Source organism: Triturus cristatus, chromosome 5_2 (assembly GCF_964204655.1).
Source record: "Triturus cristatus chromosome 5_2, aTriCri1.1, whole genome shotgun sequence".
Lineage (NCBI taxonomy): Eukaryota > Metazoa > Chordata > Amphibia > Caudata > Salamandridae > Triturus > Triturus cristatus.
In genome coordinates, this window is record NC_140588.1 from 595348429 (window position 1) to 595367124 (window position 18696).

The following is an 18696-nucleotide window of genomic DNA, read 5'->3' on the forward strand; positions in this document are numbered from 1 at the left end:
GGTGTAAGCATTAGAATCAGATTACGGTTATTAATTATTCACAATTATTTCACCAGATTACAAATTAAGTTAGGGTCAGAGCTAATATTCATGTATAATAATGTAGAACCATTTCAATGTTTTAATGCAATTTAAATTTGGTGTCAGGGTTGCTGTTAGATTGATATAGCTTGCTATTTTAGTTACTTGACTTTTCCATTCAGTGTAGCAGTAAACATTAGTATTTATTAATATGTAATGTAACAAATTAAGTCGAAAGCTAATATTAAAGAATGAGCAGTAAAGATTAGCATTAGGTGTAGAGGATGAAGTTAAGAGGAAAAATACAAAGGTCTTCTAAAGATTATCCATAGGTGAGGGAACTAAAAGTAGAATGAAGTATATGTGGCAAAGTAAAGATTCGGCAAATAAAAGCAGTAGAAATAAAATGCATAAACATACATAAATATAAGGAAGCAAACTGCTCACTGTAGGAAGGTGGAATCTGACTGGATGGTTGTCCCCACTTTTTTCCTGGTGTTTTGATGGTTTTTGACTTAGTTTGGCTGGGAACCTGCTATTCAGGTCCCCAGCCTATCTGCTTTCTCTTATAAATTGATTCTATGTACCTTAGGTACATCACAGATTGGATTCTGAGGTGCCCTTATAAGTCCCTAGCAAATGGTATACTATGTACCTAGTGCATAGGTACCCCAGAGGCCTACCAGAGGCTGAAGCATGTATTGTGTCACTCCTGTAAAGCCCTCCAAAATGACACCACAGGTCTGCTACTGCAGCCTGGGTAAGGTGGTGCATGCACCCCTTACTGAGGTATAGGTTCACTATACCTCACCTATCACTGCACATAGAAACCTATCAGTCACCCCTATGGCAGGCCTTATCAATCCTGAAGACAGGGTGCTTGGTTATATGTGAGAGGGTACACAGGCATGAGCTGAGCCCCTCTGCAGCCTTCGGAATCTCTTCTCCGGGGTTGTCAGTGGAGCAGCCTGACCATATACATATATAAGTGCATTATAACTAAAACGGTTAATGCTAACTTTGGACTGACTGCACGGAAACATGTCGTGTTTGGTGTCAAACACCTTTAAATCATACCCCCACATCAATTCCTGATGTGAGAATATGATCCCACCCTTCTAGTGGGAGAGACATGACAGCACCGGTATACCCAGTACCAACTTAACAGAGCCCTGGCATCACAAAATGGATGCTGCAGGCACGGGTCTGGCCTCCTGCTGCCGAACGAAACTCCGGCAGGGGAGGTCTGGACAATAGGTTTCCAGTCACAGGGAGGTGTAACCACCTCCCAGACAGGCTGATGTGTATTGGGGCTTGGTGGGAACACTCTCAGAGTGCTTTGAAGTCCTGCACTGGGGGCACATTTGGTGTCCCGGTTCATAGTCCAGCTCAAACCTGTTCAGGAGCTTTTAGCCCCTGCTGTGGCGCAAAACTGGACAAAGGAAATGGGTGTAGCCACCCCTCTTTCCAAACCCTCCCAGAGGTGAGTCCCTAGAGTTAGTCCAACCCCTTCCTTAGGTATCAGTAAGGAACCCCTGGCAACAGGACTTTGGATATCCCTGGACGAAACTCTGAAGCTGAATCCTGGAACTTCGACGCTCTACTCAAGAATAGAGGACTGAAGAAATCTCCCTTGGGGTCAAGGAGTGACTCCCCTGCTTGGCAGGCACCAATGAAGCATTTTGCATGTCTGCATCTCCGAAGCTCCCACCGGACTCTGAAGTATTTGCAGACCAGGAAGAGGATTTCCAGACATCTCAGAGGCTGACCCGAGTCCCCAGCAAAGCTGAGACCTGCAGCCCTTGTGAGTAGCATGGAACCGGAACTCCTGGTCACCGTGCACATTTGCAAGTGCACTAACTTCCCGACGTCTCTCGAAATCGTGCTTTGGGTTATTTGTAGTGCATGCCACGAGCACTATCTTAACTGGAGATTGTGGGCCTACACTCCACGAGTGTTCCGTGAGCCCGCTTCTTGCATTTCAGCTTGAGGCTCCTTCGCGATCCCTGGTCCGTCGACTGGTGGGCCCCTGTGAAGGCAAGTTTGATTTTCCTTGGGCTTCCCTGGTTGCTGCAGATGTGCCCTGACTCCCCACCATGTAGTGAGTACCTCAGACCTTGCTGGTCTGCACCGAAGCATCTTTCTCCTTTCTGCGTGGGTTGCTGTTGCCAAGGCTTGTTGTGTCCAATCTGGGCACCAATGCTGCAGCACTTGACATCCTTTGTGGGACAGCTCAAATCCAGCTCCTGGTCATCCTCAACGCTACCTGGTCCTCGTGGCTGAAGAGTTAAGCTTCACCTTCTTCACCTGAAATCACCCGACTTCGGTGGGCATTCGCCTATCGTGCGCCTGGTCACTGGCAAGTGACCCAGCCTCTGTCCCCTCTTCTTTCAGGTTCTTCTCGACTTCGATCCAGGCTTGGATCTCTTTGGACACTTCGCATCTTCCTGGCAGCAGCACTTCTTTGCCAGCTCCTATTGAAAACAACGAAGCGACCCGACACCAATTGACACCTATGCACCTGGCTTCCCTGGGTGAGGTAACACGAGTACTCCAGTGCTCCTGTGGGTGTTGACCCTAGAACTTCCTAAGTCCCAAAGGTTTTGGTCCTGTCTCATTTCTAAGTGTCCCTAATCTTTAAAAACCTAACCATGACTTTCCCCATAGAAGTTAACGGGAGCTCGCGGCTGTGTTCTCACACTGCACACGGCCCCCGTGGGTCCCTACCTTGGGTGGTTCCTTGGGGTCCCAGCGATTCTACAGGCTCTAGGCCTTGTGTCTAGTTAAGTTGTGGTTCTTAGACCACTATTTTAGTATATGGTTTGGCTCGCCCCTAGGGCCTGACGTGTATTTGTGCTATTTTACTGTACTATTTGAAGTGTAACTCATGTGATTTGACCTCTAGCCTCATAAAGAGACTAGGAAAGTGTGTTTAGAAATAAATACATATATTTTATATATATACCTGGTGTGGTTGTCTTTCATTTAGCCATTCAAGAGATTATAGACTGGTAAAACAAGCTGCTTTACATTCCTTCAAGATTTAGTCTGAAGGCTGCTCTCCATAGCTACCACTAGGATAGCTTTCAATAAAGGTTGTTTTTCATCTATAATCAATAAGGGGTTGTTTGGACTAGTACAGGGTGCCCACTATAATTAGTGGACAGCATATACCAGGCCAACTTCTCACACTCACGCCATTTGTTTACCAGATATGTCCAATCCATGCTTAGTCCACATGCTCACACTTTACCTGCATAACATTGGGGGGGAGGGGGAAGGCTTCATTCTGCCTGAGGATTTGGCGAATTTGGCGACTCCGCATTACTCTTGTAACACTGAGTTCTGGCCAAATTCTGCCAGTCTCCATGGGCCTGATATTTTCCCGCGAGGCTTCAGAAATGTGAGGGTGAGGGGGATTATGAGTCCCCTTGGTGCGATCTTCTAACATAAGTGGTGGCGAATGGTTGCAGTCAGAGCAGCAGCAAAATTAACTCAAATGTCTGTGCGTTCTTGCACACTGCATGGTGTCATTTGCGCTGGTTTTGGAGCACAACTTGTCCTACTGGCGCTAAATTGCAGCAGGAGCAGCATGACATGCATGTTTTCCACCAGAATCTCGCTGAGTTTTTATGTAACTGAATGTCATGAGTTCTGCCCACACCTACACAGTTTGTAGGATTCATAGGCAAACTTAGAGAAAAGTTAAAATGCAAAGTATAAGGTCTGTGCTGCAAGACTACTGAAAACACTATGGGAGATATACTTTCTGTACTGATAGCCATCAATAAATTTTTATTACTGTCCACAATGATCCCTAAAAATTGAAATAGTCACTTCCCTATCCCAACTGCACAAAATAGGCACGCACTTTACACCAACCATATCATATTTCTTTTTCACACCAATCAATTACCATTATTTAAGTTTACAGGGCCAGGTATCTCAAATCTTGTTGTCTGCAAGTGAAAACTGGAATAAAGTCAGTCACATTTTGGTGTAAAATGGACAAATGTTGTAAATATGACATCTCCTATTATAAAAAGAGATTAAGCCAACTTAATCATGTATGCATTGTTGAACTTGAACAATTCTCAATTGCATAAAGCTTTGATTATGCCACTGAAAGGCATAATCGCAACACTAAGGGGCAGATTTACAACAGAGTACCGCAGCATGGTTCAGCAAGTCATTTTGCTGCACCGTGCTGCGTTAGTTTGGAAACCACAGAGATGCAACATATTTACGAGAATATGTGGCAAGGATGCCTGCGTTGTGGGGAGATTGTTTTTGTGCAGAAAGGGACACCTTCCTGCACAAAAACAATCACAAGAGGCTTTTTCCTATTTCAATGCATGCTGTAGAATGCAGCACGCATTGAAAGAGGAAAAAACGAGTTGAAATGAAAACATTTCTCCTCGTTGCGCCTCGCTACGCCACCTTTAGAGTGGCGTAGCATTCACACGCATCACCAGATTTACGATTTCTCGTAAATCTGGAGATGTGTCTTGTTCCATGGGTGTTGCGTGGGAACACCCACAGCAACACCCATGGAACGCCCCTTCAACGCACAGTGCTGCGTGTGAAGGGGCCATATTTACGAGGAGAGGAAAAGTCACGCAGGGTGGCATTTCCTCTCCTTGTAAATATGAAGGAGCCCCCTACGCCACCAATACGTCACGAAAAGTGACGTAGTGGTGGCGCAGGGGGCTTGTAAATCTGCCTCTAAGTGTTTTAAGAGATTAATGTGCTTCTACTATTTAAAGTTTGAATAACTTATTTTGGAATGATAAACAGGGGCGTACCACAGGCCCCTGCACTCCCTAGAGTACAGGTGGCCCCAAGCCTCCAGGGTCCCCCTAATACCTCAGATGGGCCCCATTAAGTCTAAGGCCAATGAATAGCTGTAAAACATGAGAGATTCAAGGGCCTCTTTTTATATTCTGCAGGGCCCCCCCTCATTTTATGTTACACCACGGATTATAATTTCATATTAATGTATTTGTGTATGTTGGGTTATTAGCTGCTATTTACTCGGTAGCTTTAAATGTTTTTTTATATATTTTAGTTTGTGAAGATTTAGAAAAAATGAAGCTTGCAGTTAATAAAGTCCATTTATCAGTCAATTCAATTCAAATATCTTTATTTCGGCCAAAAATCCATAAAAGAACATGCAAATATAAGCAAGAGCATAATAAATCAAAAACAAGTAGCCTTGTACAAAACAATAATTATTAAAACCACCGTACACAGATAAAAACAAATGAATTATATCAAAGGGTATATAAAATGGTAGACGTTACATAAAAATAGTACTAAAACAGCATTGAGATGCGAAGTCTAACAGTGGATTTTTAAAATAGGCTCACTTGAAAGCATGCTACCTGCATAAGTAGAGACTACATATAAATTAGAGCAGCTCTACAATTTTTAATTTGCAAATTTTGAATCGCTGGTGTTAGAAATGGGATTTCTGGTTGGCTAGGGTATACACCTAAGCCAGGCAGAAGCCACCACTCTAGTCAGGGCAAGGGAGTTACACACTAAAGATAACCCCTGCTCACCCCCTTAGTAGCTTGGCAGAGCCCTCAGGTTTATCCCAGAGTCAATGTGTAAAAAGTTTGCGCAAACACACACAACAGCGACACACTAGGCACACCACAAAAGAAACTCCACACAAGGTTAGATAAGAATATCCTTCATATTATCCGAAAAACCCACATTAGATTACAAACACATATATCACTGTGCCACTAGACACTTTTCATGACTTCACAGGTATACATACATCACTTGGCCTATCCGGCCTCTGGCATAAATGTCCCAGTTAGTGCACTCTAGCAAATACTTATAATTAAACACCACACTGAAAACCTTAGGCCTCACAACACAGTCCTTTTAACCAGTAACTACTGGTAGGATTGCACATGATAGAACACCTCATCCCCTAATATGGCCATAAATACATGTAACACGTGGTGAGGGCAAACACATAACTCATGACATCAGGGCACAAACTGCAAAATACGACACAGAAATCATAAGCAGGGCAATTAGATTTAATCCTCCTATATTGCACTCATCACCCACATGTGATGAGGATAGTACCTTGTACTATATATACATATTTTATGCCCCATCAGACAAGTCACTGTGCCAGTGTCACCAGTCTGGCAATGCAATACTTTAGGATACGTGCTTCCAGGTTTGTTCACACCAAACCACTTCCTCTGCACTTCCCTCCTTGCTCCTTCTATCCGGAAATGCTCCACTGGTTCCCGTAGAACAGGGAGGTTGGCAGGGTCTACCGAGACGCCCTACATGGCAAGAACAAATCAAAAGATCTCACCCCTGGATATTAGCCAGGTGGTAGGTTGGTATGTCGGCTCTTCGCATTCTGCTGCATTAGCCTGGTGTGGCTGGGAGGCTCCAGCTTTTCTAAGCAACGCCCGCAACCGGGCCTGGTATCCAGCTAGGGGCCCGCGTCGGCCCGGTGTGGAAGCGGCTGAATGGAGATCGCGAGGCTCTGGTTTGTTCCAGGTGCGGCTGGGTCCCCTCTTCTCCTGACATGGAAGGAATTCCTGTACCAGGATTCCTTGCTGCTTGGGTGTGGTCTCGCAGCCCGGGTCACGTAAGAGAGTCCTGGCTGCCAGCCAACATAAACAAAGGCAGGCAATATGTCTGGAGGAGGGAGAGCGCTTTGTTCCGTTCAGCTCTTTCATTCTGTTGTTGAAGCCCCAGAAGAGAGGGCGGTGCTGCCCATGCTGCAGGGCAAAAAGCGCCTCTCTCTGGGGTATAGCATAAAGTGAGCCCCCTCCTTGGGCACCAAAATTGGAAGCGCTCTCAAAGAGTGCTGTGACAATGATGAGCAAGGCATTCCCAAATGCGCGAGTTTTGATAATTCCAGACGCATCACAATGCTCACTGGAGAACACTTGGGGCAGGATTATGGAGTAGGGTGCAGGAAGGCAGGCTAGCACATCAGGATATTTTAGCAAGGGTGCAGTCCTTCCAGTAGCCCAGCAGGTCCCAGATCAGCACACCAAGATAGTCCAAGTGGCGGTTCCTTCTGCCAGCCCAACAGCTCCTTGTCACCAGTCCCACTCAGTGTCTTTCATCCTTCACATAGGGTCACAGCCCCTTTACTTATAGTGCCCATGTCTTTGTTCTGGGGGCACTTTAAAACATATTTACAAGTGTACAACACCCCCCATTCACAGTGTAAGCCCTGGCCCCAGACACACCACAGGGAGGTCAAGCCAGCATTGTGGAAGACCGGCACAGCCTTATTCAGGTGTAGGTGCAAGTGCAACTCCTCTCACCACTCCAAATGCAGACCGGCCTATTCATGTGCAAGGGAAAACTCCTCCCGCTACTCTAAATTCAGCAAAGGTCTATTCAATCTAGCGCTGAGTCACCCATACAGCGCAGAACACTCCTCAACCCCCACAGGGACTGGCTGGAGTGAGTGCACATCCCCTTTCCCCTGTCAGTCAGACCCCGACGGTCAATACACATCCAGGCAGGGCACAAAGACACATAGCACACAGAAATGCCCACTTCTAAAAGTGGCATTTCTAAAATAGTAATACCAAATCTGCTTTCACCAATAAGCAGGATTTATCACTATTATTCCAATCACAACAAACATGGTCATGCTACCCCTCTCATGTCAGAAATTACCACTGAAGCACATATAGGAATGCCGAATGCAAACCTATGAGAGGGAAGCCTCACAGCAGTGAGAAACCAAATAGGCTGTTTGTTACTACCAGGACATGCCACACGGTTAAGGCACATGTTCTAGCTTTTACCTACACCACACCCTGCCCATATGGCTAGCTAGGGCCTTCCTTAGGGGCAACTGATATGTGGTAAAAGGGGAGTTGCAGACGTGGCAACCAGTTTATATACCACATCACAGCGGCAGTAAACTGTGCGTGCCGACCCTGCAGTGGCAGAGGCCTGAGACAGGTTTGAAGGCTACTTCAGTGGGTGGCACAAGCAGCGCTGCAAGCCCACCAGTACAGTAGGAAGGCAAAAAGTACTTGTATGACCCTGCAAAAAGGGACATGGGAATGCAGGCTCACTTCCTGATTGTCCACACATACTTCAAAGGGCGCATGTCAAGTTGGCTCTCTGCCTTCCAGCGACCAGACCAACATGCGCACTAGAGGCTTCTTTCCATCTGTGGATAGTGACGGGGGTGGGGCAGGCAGCCTCAGCCCACTACCCTCAGAATGCACACGAGGTCCACCTGCCCGATCCAATTCTGGTGCTGCTTCAGTAAGGCAGCAACTCTTTCAGATTGGCCAGTGCTTGTGGCACCAACAGCACTGGAAAAGAGTTTGTGGTGGTTCCAGCCCGACCAAAGGCAGGTAGGTTTAAAAAGAATTCAAAGGGTGTCCATGCGTTGTGCTAAATAGTTAACACTCGTCAAAGTCTATGTGAATGTCAGCGCAATGTCTTGGTTATTTTGTTACATTGTAGTTGGTTGTCTGGTTGAAAATGAAAAACTCTTATTCACATGTTTCCACCATCTTTGCTTTTTATTTTGTTGTGTGTTTTTCTATGTTGCATTGGTCTGCTTTGTTATCCATGTTTTGAGTTGTAAATGTGTTGTAGTTGTGCTGCATTTTGATGTTTTAGTGACATGTTGTTTTGCAAATATTTTTTGTTTATTACCTTATTATACTGGGTTCTTGCCTTGATTATTTTCTACTGTGCTTGTCTTCTCATTAGGTTGTGCATATATTTTGTCCTTTATGTCTTTATTGTCTTTTGTTATTGTGGGGTCCTACTGCCCTTTACACTGTTCGAACCGAAATTGTTTTATGTCCAAAGAAAACAGCAGTATTCCATCAAAGTTCAAGAGCAAAACAACCATTCATCCCTGCCATATTGATCCTCCAGGTCTTCAACTTTTTAGGTCACCAATCACTGCATGTCCACAGTATGGGTGATGCTCATAATTAGCATTCCTCATGCTCACTTTAGCGAATCCAAACCTAGGATAGTATCTATTACATAGCTGTCTATAGCATTGACAGAGCACTATCTCACACCATGCTACAAACCTTAGAATCAGTAAATAAAGACGACATGCGTGTGACAACCACAAACTCAAATGATTGAAGATAACTTACAAAACAAGAACATACTTTTAAAACGTCCAAACCCTTGCCTGTTTGTGGGGTCTGCCCAACTCAGGGTAGCCCTTTGTAAAGCCACTTTGTAGCGCACCAAGGTTTGAAATGTAAATGTAACGAAACAAATGATTAGAGAAAATAACTATAAAAAATAAAATCAAGATAATATAGTTAATTGAAAAATCTAGATACATCAACCATAACAGAAACACTTAAGTGAAAGTGAAAAAAATGGGGGAAAGAGACATAAATAGAAAACAAAAGGAGTGAAAAAACCAACAACCAAAAGTCAGAGTTATGACACTCTGTCCCTCAATATGAGAGGCCAGCAGAATTTCTGCTATTTCCCTGACCGGAAATAGAATTACCAGGGGTCCTGGTAAATCTACCAGTGGGGATATAACAGCTACAAGATTTTGGGGAACATGCAAAAATCAGTGTTTCCACTAAGGGTGGGCGGACAACTCCGTTCCGCCCACGGAATGTGCGGATATTTGCCCTTCCGCGATATAGGCGGAGAAACAAGGCAAATCTCCGCACACTTGGGCATAACGGAAGTTGGCCTCCCGCCCGCCACCCGCCTCCCGCCCGCAGTATTAAATACATTAAAAAAGCAATTTTCAAATAACCTTATCTTATCGGCGGCGTCCCCGGGCTTCCATCCGTCTCCATCGCGTCTTCTTCTGGGAACTGTGCATGCGCGGGAGCCCGTGCATGCGCAGTCCCCAGAAGAAGACGCGAGTTAGACGGCTGGAAGCCCCGGGACGCCGCCGATAAGGTAAGGTTATTTGAAAATTGCTTTTTTAATGTATTTAATTCTGCGGACGGGAGGCGGGCGGGAGGCAGGCAGGAGGCAGGCGGGAAGCAGGAGGTGCGTAACGGAACTATGCGGAGAGTGCGGAGATTGGTTCCATCGCCGTGCCTCTCTGCGTAGGTCCCTTATGCACATTACGCCCACCCTTAGTTTCCACACTGATACTTGGAAATGAAGCCCTGGTATTTCACAAAAAAATGTTGGCTGCATCTAGCATGTAGTATAACAAGATCATAATATAAACACATTACGTTGTCACGAAGATTTGAGAGAATTTCCTTTCCTCTTCCAATGTTTTAGAAACAAAGACTGTATGGCTTGCAAATATATGGTTGTTTTTAGGATATCGGTATAGTTGCAGGTCTTTGTCAATGTTCTTGTGGTCCCCACAAACCTTTTTGCACATTGTGGACCATTGTATCAAGGGTTGTGTCACTTTTGCACCAAACAACAGGGTGCAAAAGCGATGCAACCCTTTAGCTGCTATTTATCAAGCCACACATGGCCATCTTGATAAATCCAGAGTAACACAAAGAAGCGCAAATCGCTGCATTGTGTAACTTTGCACCAAGTAAGCATTGCATGGGTGGTGTGTGGGTGTTCCCACACAAATCGCATGGACTATGATGACTTCCCAGATTTGCCATAAGTGGTAGACCTGGGAATGTGCCAAAACTGCTGTGCCTCCATAGGTGAGGCATAACAAAGAGAATTATATTTATTTCTCCTTGTGTTTTCCTCTTTCTATGTGTGCTGCATTCTGCAGCACATATAGAAAGGCGAAAATGCCTCAGGCGATTCTCTCTGTTCAGAAAGGTGCCCCATCCTGCACATAAACTATCCTGCTAGGATGTATGACGTTACAACGCACACTTTTACAACGCATGCACTTACAACGCATTTTTTACAACGCATAATCCATTACAACGCATGACATTACAACGCATGACACTACAACGCATTTTTAAAAACTACCTTTACAACGCATTTCCATTACAACGCATACTACCTTTACAACGCATACCATTACAACGCATAATATTAAATTGCATTTAAGGTAAGTATTAGATAGTATAGGGGTAAAAGTTACTTTTCTAACTCCAGGGGGTGCAACAGTAGGGTAAGTGTTGGATAGTATAGGGGTAAAAATTACTATTCTAACTCCAGGGGGTGCAACAGTAGGGTAAGTGTTGGATAGTATAGGGGTAAAAATTACTATTCTAACTCCAGGGGGTGCATCAGTAGGGTAAGTGTTGGATAGTATAAGGGTAAAAATTACTATTCTAACTCCAGGGGGTGCAACAGTAGGGTAAGTGTTGGATAGTATAGGGGTAAAAAGTTACTATTCTAACTCCAGGGGGTGCAACAGTAGGGTAAGTGTTGGATAGTATAGGGGTAAAAATTACTATTCTAACTCCAGGGGGTGCAACAGTAGGGTAAGTGTTGGATAGTATAGGGGTAAAAATTACTATTCTAACTCCAGGGGGTGCAACAGTAGGGTAAGTGTTGGATAGTATAGGGGTAAAAATTACTATTCTAACTCCAGGGGGTGCAACAGTAGGGTAAGTGTTGGATAGTATAGGGGTAAAAAGTTACTATTCTAACTCCAGGGGGTGCAACAGTAGGGTAAGTGTTGGATAGTGTAGTGTAATATTATGCGTTGTAATGGTATGCGTTGTAATGGTAGTATGCGTTGTAATGGAATGCGTTGTAAAGGTAGTTTTTAAAAATGCGTTGTAGTGTCATGCGTTGTAATGTCATGCGTTGTAATGTATTATGCGTTGTAAAAAATGCGTTGTAAAGGTAGTGCGTTGTAAAAGTTGCGTTGTAAAGGTTGTTCCCCATCCTGCTAACAATGCAGGCATCCTTGCACTTGTGTGCCAGTGATGAGAAAAGACAGGACTACGCTGTACAATGTTAAGTACAGCACACTCTTGCACTTTCCCTATCATGAGACTCAGCACTGCGAGGTGACTTGCTGATCTGCGCTGCATGATAAGATGATAAATTTGGCCATGTATTGATAGATTTTAGCACAGGCATCACCTGCAACGTGTTGTTATCTGAATCACCACTCCTGAATATTTGCATGGTTACATAAAACCTATGAGCAGCAGAGCTTGATTCTGCCCCAGTGCTGAGGCCTTCTGCGATGTCCTCTGACTGTGGATGCTGCAGACATGTACCCTCAATTCTGAAGAGAAGGGCCTGTCCAGGCACATTTGTATAATTTATAACTTTTTGTTGGCCTTAGGAGTCTGAGCATTTTACCTCTGCTAATCAGTGCTAAAGACCATCTGCTTCTTCATTAAACATATGTGTAATTGGTGTATACCCAACTGACCTATTACAATAATTGTAAGTGCCTTTTAAAAAAAAGCATCATTTTATTGACATTTATAATGAAACAAGCAAAACATTACAATAACTAATCCACTTACCACCCCACTGAAAGTCCATTCCCCACCACAGAACGCATAAACAACATATTGGGTCGCACAGTACATTTCAAATCTATCAATACATGTTCCAAAATCCTGGCTGCACATTTACACGTTTTCTTCCTCTGATTCATCACTCGCATCCAGATTTTTTTGAGAATCTAATAAGTGATCCCATGCTCGTACCGTTTCAATTGATCCTGTTCCTTTCCTTGCTTCACTATACAACACTGGGATCTCATACCCTGCCCTCCGAATCAGCTCCTCTTTCCATTGTGCCACGCTGGGGGCCTGGGCACCTTCTAATTCATGGTTACCTCCCACCTAGCAAGTCCCAGAGCCAAGTCAATAAAACCTGTTGTGTTTTTGCACTCAGCAGGCACTGAGAATTCTCAGAAGACAGACCACAGGCACACACTTAATAGATCCCTGCATCACCTCATTAATACAGGATACTACCTCCCTTCAGTATTCCACCAACAATGAACATGATGGCACTATGTGTAGCATTTCAGCTCTTTTTTCCCCACACCAAGGACAAGCCACAGCTGTCTCATAATTTTCCCTGCAGTTAGACATTCCCTGTGTAAGTAAAAAAAGTTAATCAATTTAAATCTAATTCCTAGATACAGTGTTTGAACTTGCAAGAATCTTAGTCCAGTCCATTTCGGAAATGGAGTGCACCAAGACCTACAAAGGGGGTTATAAAATTATTTCCTAATGCCTGATAAAGGCACGTCACCTCCTTCATGCGGCCCGATGTAGTACACAATGTTTGACAAGCACTCTGCAATTGTGGCTCTTCTAAGTCCATACCCCAATGGTGGTGCATCCTAGCAATCATCAACCAATGTCATAAAAACTTGGATCTCAAAAGTGGCGCAATATTCTTCAAATGGTAGTAGCACCCCATCTCTATATAGACCTCCTATCCGACACGCCCCATGGTTAGCCCATTCTGCAATACCTCTCAATCTTCCCACTAGATTGATTTGCCTCAAACTTCTCAACAAGATGTCCGGAGCATAGGTACTTGTAAGTCCCTTGTAATGTGAGATACCATATACCCAGGGCCTGTAAGTTAAATGCTACAAGTGGACTTGAGCGCTGAGTGTGCCATCCACAACAGTAGCCTTTCAAACCTGTCTCAGGCTTGCCACTGCAGTGCCTGTGTGTACAGGTTACTGTCATTTCGACTTTGCCTTAAAAACTACTTGTTAAGCCTTAAACTCTCCTTTTATTACATATTTCACCCCTAAGGTAGGCCCTAGGTATCCCACACAGCATGGTGCAATGTAAGTAAAAGGTAGGACATGTGCTGTTATGTTTTGTATGTCCTGGTACTGACAAACAGCCTATTTTGCTTTTCACTACTGTGAGGCCTACTTTTCACATGGGTTAGCATTGTGAATTCCTTAATACACTTTTAAGCTGTAATTCCTGATCAGGTGATCAGAGAGAAGCAGCTTTTTTGTGTTTCATATATTTGGAAGGGTATTGATAATCCCCACTTACTGGTGAAGTTGGGTTTAACATTTTATTTTAGAAATTCTACTTTTAGAAAGTGGACATTTCTCTGCACTTACTACTTTGTGTGCTTCTCAGCCTGTCTCTGTCCTGAGGTGGGTGACAGCTACACTTCTTCATTCGCTCTTTCCAGCCACAACATAGGAAGGATGGGTGTGTCTGAGTCACATCTACTTACATCTGCTGTCTGATGGCCTTGCCTAAGCAGGATGGAAGGGAGGGCCTAACTCTTCACTTGAATAGATAGTGTCCTGTTCCCACACAAAAGGTTTGGCTTACCCCCATAGATAGCCTGCAAGACAGGACTGGGCTGAAAGGGAACTTATGCATTTCAGAGAGCTACTTTGAAGTCACACCACACTCCAAAGGCACTTTTGGGTATAAGTACTGCGTATCTGACCCCCTGAAAGCAGACACTTCTGGATCTTGAACTGAACCTCTGTCAGAAGGACTGCTATGCTGCTTAAAGTACTCAACTGGACTGCTGATCTGGAAGGCCTGCTTTTCTGTTTGTTGCCCTGCTGCCTTCTGGTCTCTGACTCTGCTGAATGAGAGCTGGACTCTGCCTTCCCTCCAAGTGATCTTCAAGGGCTTATTAGCTTGCCTCCTGTTGCTTGAGACTCAGGGATATCAAAGTCTCTACCCCTGTTCCTGTGCCTAGATCCCTGCAAATGGCTCAGATGCTTGCAACACAGATTTTGACTCATCTCCTGTCTCTGTGTAACAGAACTGGCGGATCGACCCAGTTGCAGGAGTAAAATCGGTGCATCGCATCAGAACCAGCACTTTGCCTTCAGTGATTGACGTATTGGACAGCACATCGCTGCAGCAACAGCTTGGTGAGATTGACGCATTCCCTCAACTGTGTGGCAGAATTCAATGCATCCCTCAACACCTCTCCGCTCTGGCACCCATCTTCAGAACTGACGCATCCCTTTTCACTACGTGGAGAAGATCAATGCATCTCAAAGCTTCCAACCAGGATAGGTACTTTTTCATTGGGCCTGCATGGGTCCTGTAGCCGACTGCATTTCCACGAGGTTGGCACAAACTTTCACTTTGCCCCGGTCCAGCGTGACCTAAAGCAACCTTCTAGCGCTACTTGCTTCTTAGCACTTTACAGCATTTATTCTTTGAAAATTCAATATCTCAGGTTCTATACATTGGATTTTTGACGTTTTGGTCTTGTTTTGCTTATATTTAAGACTCACAGTTTTCAGTTTTCACTGATTTTTACAGATACATACAGAAATAAATGTGTTTTCTGTGGTATTTATTTTTTAAAAGGGGGAAAATACAGAAAATTGTGCTCCTTAGGAGTCACGCTCTATGATGGCCTTCATGAATTCCAGGTCAACAGCTAATCAGATAGAAAGCATAGGGAGCTAAAAAAACAGGATGAGATTTCCTTAAATAAATGTATTAGTCAAAATATAATTGTATATAATGCTATATTTACATGTGGGTGTAGTTTTGTTATATTTGGCTGCTTAATTTGATAAACCTCCACAGGCAGTAAAGTATGAATGCATGTTTATCAATTAAATAAATGTGAAAATATACCATTCTATGACTCCGTTTATTCTCAAAACAGAAAATAAATACTGATAAATACCAATATGATGGCCAAAAAATAAGTATGTATAAAATTCAGATGGAAATATAAAAAATTAAATAATACCATAAAAGAAGGATACCTACCTATAATATAATATCCTATTTTTACAAACCTGTATGGAGTCTTTTTGTGGTTTATTCATTTTGTTACTGTGTGTGTGTGTGTGTTCGTGTGAGTGTGTTGGTGCATGTTGCACCAATACTTAACACATTGCCTCTTTAGATATGCCTGACTCCTCTGTGCCAAGCAGAGGGTGAGCACATCTCATCTTTCAGTGTGTATCTGGTTTACTCTCACTAGGATTGTGGCTTTTGCTTGGGGAGGATGCAAACCTTTGCCAACCCTAAACCCAGGTCCTCATTTATGAGGGCCCTTGCACCGCCGAAACGTCACTTTTTGTGATGTTCCGTGGCGTAGGAGCCTGCTCCATATCTACAAGGCAGCACTAAGCCACTTTTGCTTTTGCTTCGTAAATATCATTCAATTTAACACAAGGGGCATGAAATGGGTGTTGCTGGGGCATTCCCAGCAACATCCATGGCTTTTTGACCCTGCCTCACATTTACGAGAAATCGTAAATCTGAGGCAGCACTAAAAACGTATGCTTCCCCTGTGGAGGCACGTCTTTATTTCTCCTTGTTTTTGCTTTTTGTATAAGTGCTGCATTCTGCAGCACACATAGAAAGAGGAAAAGCCTCTTGTAATTGTTTTTGTGCCGGAAGGTTTACCTTCCTGCACAAAAATAATCATCTCCGCAATGCAGGCACCCTTGCACCAGGTTGCAAGGGCATCTGGGGAAACTCCCAAAAGGGTGTTCAGGATTCCCACCAGAAGAAGGAGGGGGAGATAAAAAGAAGGAGGTCTAGTCCAGCCCCCAAAACAATTCACATGGGAAAGGGTCTGGTTCTCATTCCCAATCTGGCCACAAGAAGAAAAAATACCCCGACAAAAGTCAGCAGCCGAAGTCTGTTAAGTGCTTTGAGTACTATGAGTATGGATACTATAAGGGGGACTCCAAGTGTCCAAAAAGAGCACAACCTCCCACTAAAGGTAAGGTTCCAGGGGTGGTGAATGTAGTGCTTGGGTAGGAGTTTGTCAACCTCAATGTGGGGGAGTTTAGTGAAGTTACCCTAGTTTTCCTGAGTGTCAGTGAGATGGTTCCTAAGATCCATGTGCCTTCTAATACTGCAAAGTATAGGCAATGGGTCACCATCAGTGGGCAAGGTGTGGAGGGTCTGATGGACACAGGAGCCAGTATTACTATGCTAAGGAGTCAGCTGGTTTCCCCAAAGCAGGTAATTCCCAGTGCATTCCACCAGGTTGTTGTGGCTGACAATAGTTAAGGTGACTATCATGTGGCCCTGGCTCCATTAGAGTGGGGGGGGGGGGGTCAGGTCTCCTGAAAGTTGCTGTGATCCATTCCATGCCTGTGGACTGTTTGTTAGGTAATGACTTTGAGCACACTACCTGGAAGCACGTAGAGCTCAAGTCTCATGTGGGGATGTTAGGGTTGCCTGATTGGATCTGTACTAAAACATGGCCCATGGCTGCCCAGGATGAGAGTTCGTAAGGGCTGGAGCCTGAAAAAATGGCCCACCCAGCTGCTAAAAATGAGAGAGGCAAGGGGCTTGGGAAACACGCCCCTGAGTGTAATCCCAGTGAGGTGGATGGGGAACCTGTGGTGGCCATCCTGTAGCACACTCAGGAGGAGATTGTGACTTGCCTGCCCTTGCTGGATGGCATGTAGATGGAGGACCCATCAAGGAGGAGTTCTGTAGGGCACAGAGAGAGCGTGCAAACCTTTAAGGATTGAGGAAACAGGCTGAAGCCACTGGTAGTCACCATATTTACTGGCAGGACAGCCTCCTTTATAGTGAGCCCAAGGCTCCTGTAATAAAAAAGACCAACAAGGGCCCTGGTGGTCCCCCAATGCTACAGGGCCTTCCTACTAGAGCTGGCTCACGAAAGTTCCCTGGCAAGACACGTGGGCCAAGATAAGGCCCATGTGACAAAACTTGTCCCACACTTTTATTGGCCTAGGATCAAGACTTCCTCAGATACGTTCTTTAGAATGTGTGCGGCCTGCCACGCTAGTGGGAAGACAGGGCAAAGGCTTAAAGCCCCCCTTAACAAACTGCCAGTTTGAGAGGGTGGGCATCAGCGCTGTAGGGCCTATGGATCCCCAGATTGCTTCAGGCAACAGTGTCCAAAAATTAAAAGAGCACTCAAGCACACATGGCATCTTGACGGTGGCAGTCACTACAGATTAGCTGGCTTATCAAGGCCCCACCACACTTTCCCTGGATCAGACTGAAATAGGCAGAAATTGGGGATTACGCATGAAGTACTGTCCATCACCGGGACAGTCTGGATACAGCTATTTAACATAGAATAAAACACTTTTTGTGACGGAAATTGTGAGGAGACTTTAAGAGTTTCCATTTGAACTTTGACTTATAGCTTTGAAAAGGTCACGTGTCGGCTGCGATGTTTTGGTCTTCACTGTATGTGATCTTAACTTTGAAGTTAAAGAAGGTTTGAACTTCTGTGTACTGGATCTGTTAATTTTTACCAGCACATTACTTAACAAGAGGTTTATTCTCAAACAATGGACTATTGTGTGCTTGAGTGCTCTTTTTCTCTTTGGACATTGTAACCGCACTGCACGTTGTGGGGTGTGGCTGATCAGCACCTAGGGTGATTTGGTGCATAGCACAACAGCCCCATCAGAACATTGTTAATATGGTCTTTGTTTTTTCGATTACAGCCAATGATTTTTGATAGATGTGCAGTCAGTAAGGCTTTGTTACCAAAGCTTGCTGTGTATCACTGTATATGCTCCAGGCAACAGGTTCATCATGGTGCTGGAGGATCACGCCACTAGTTATGCAGAGGCAATTCCTCTGAGAACCATGACTGCACTTGCAGTGGCAAAGACGCTGATGGGGATTTTTACCAGAGTGGGTTTCCCCCAGAAAGTTGTATCTGACAGGGGCACAAACTTTAAGTCTGAATACATGCAGTCTATGTGAAAGGAGTGTGGAGTTACTTACAAATTATCCATCCCTTAGTATCCATTAACTAATGGATTTTTTTAGACTTTCAGCAAGACCCTCAAAAGCATGA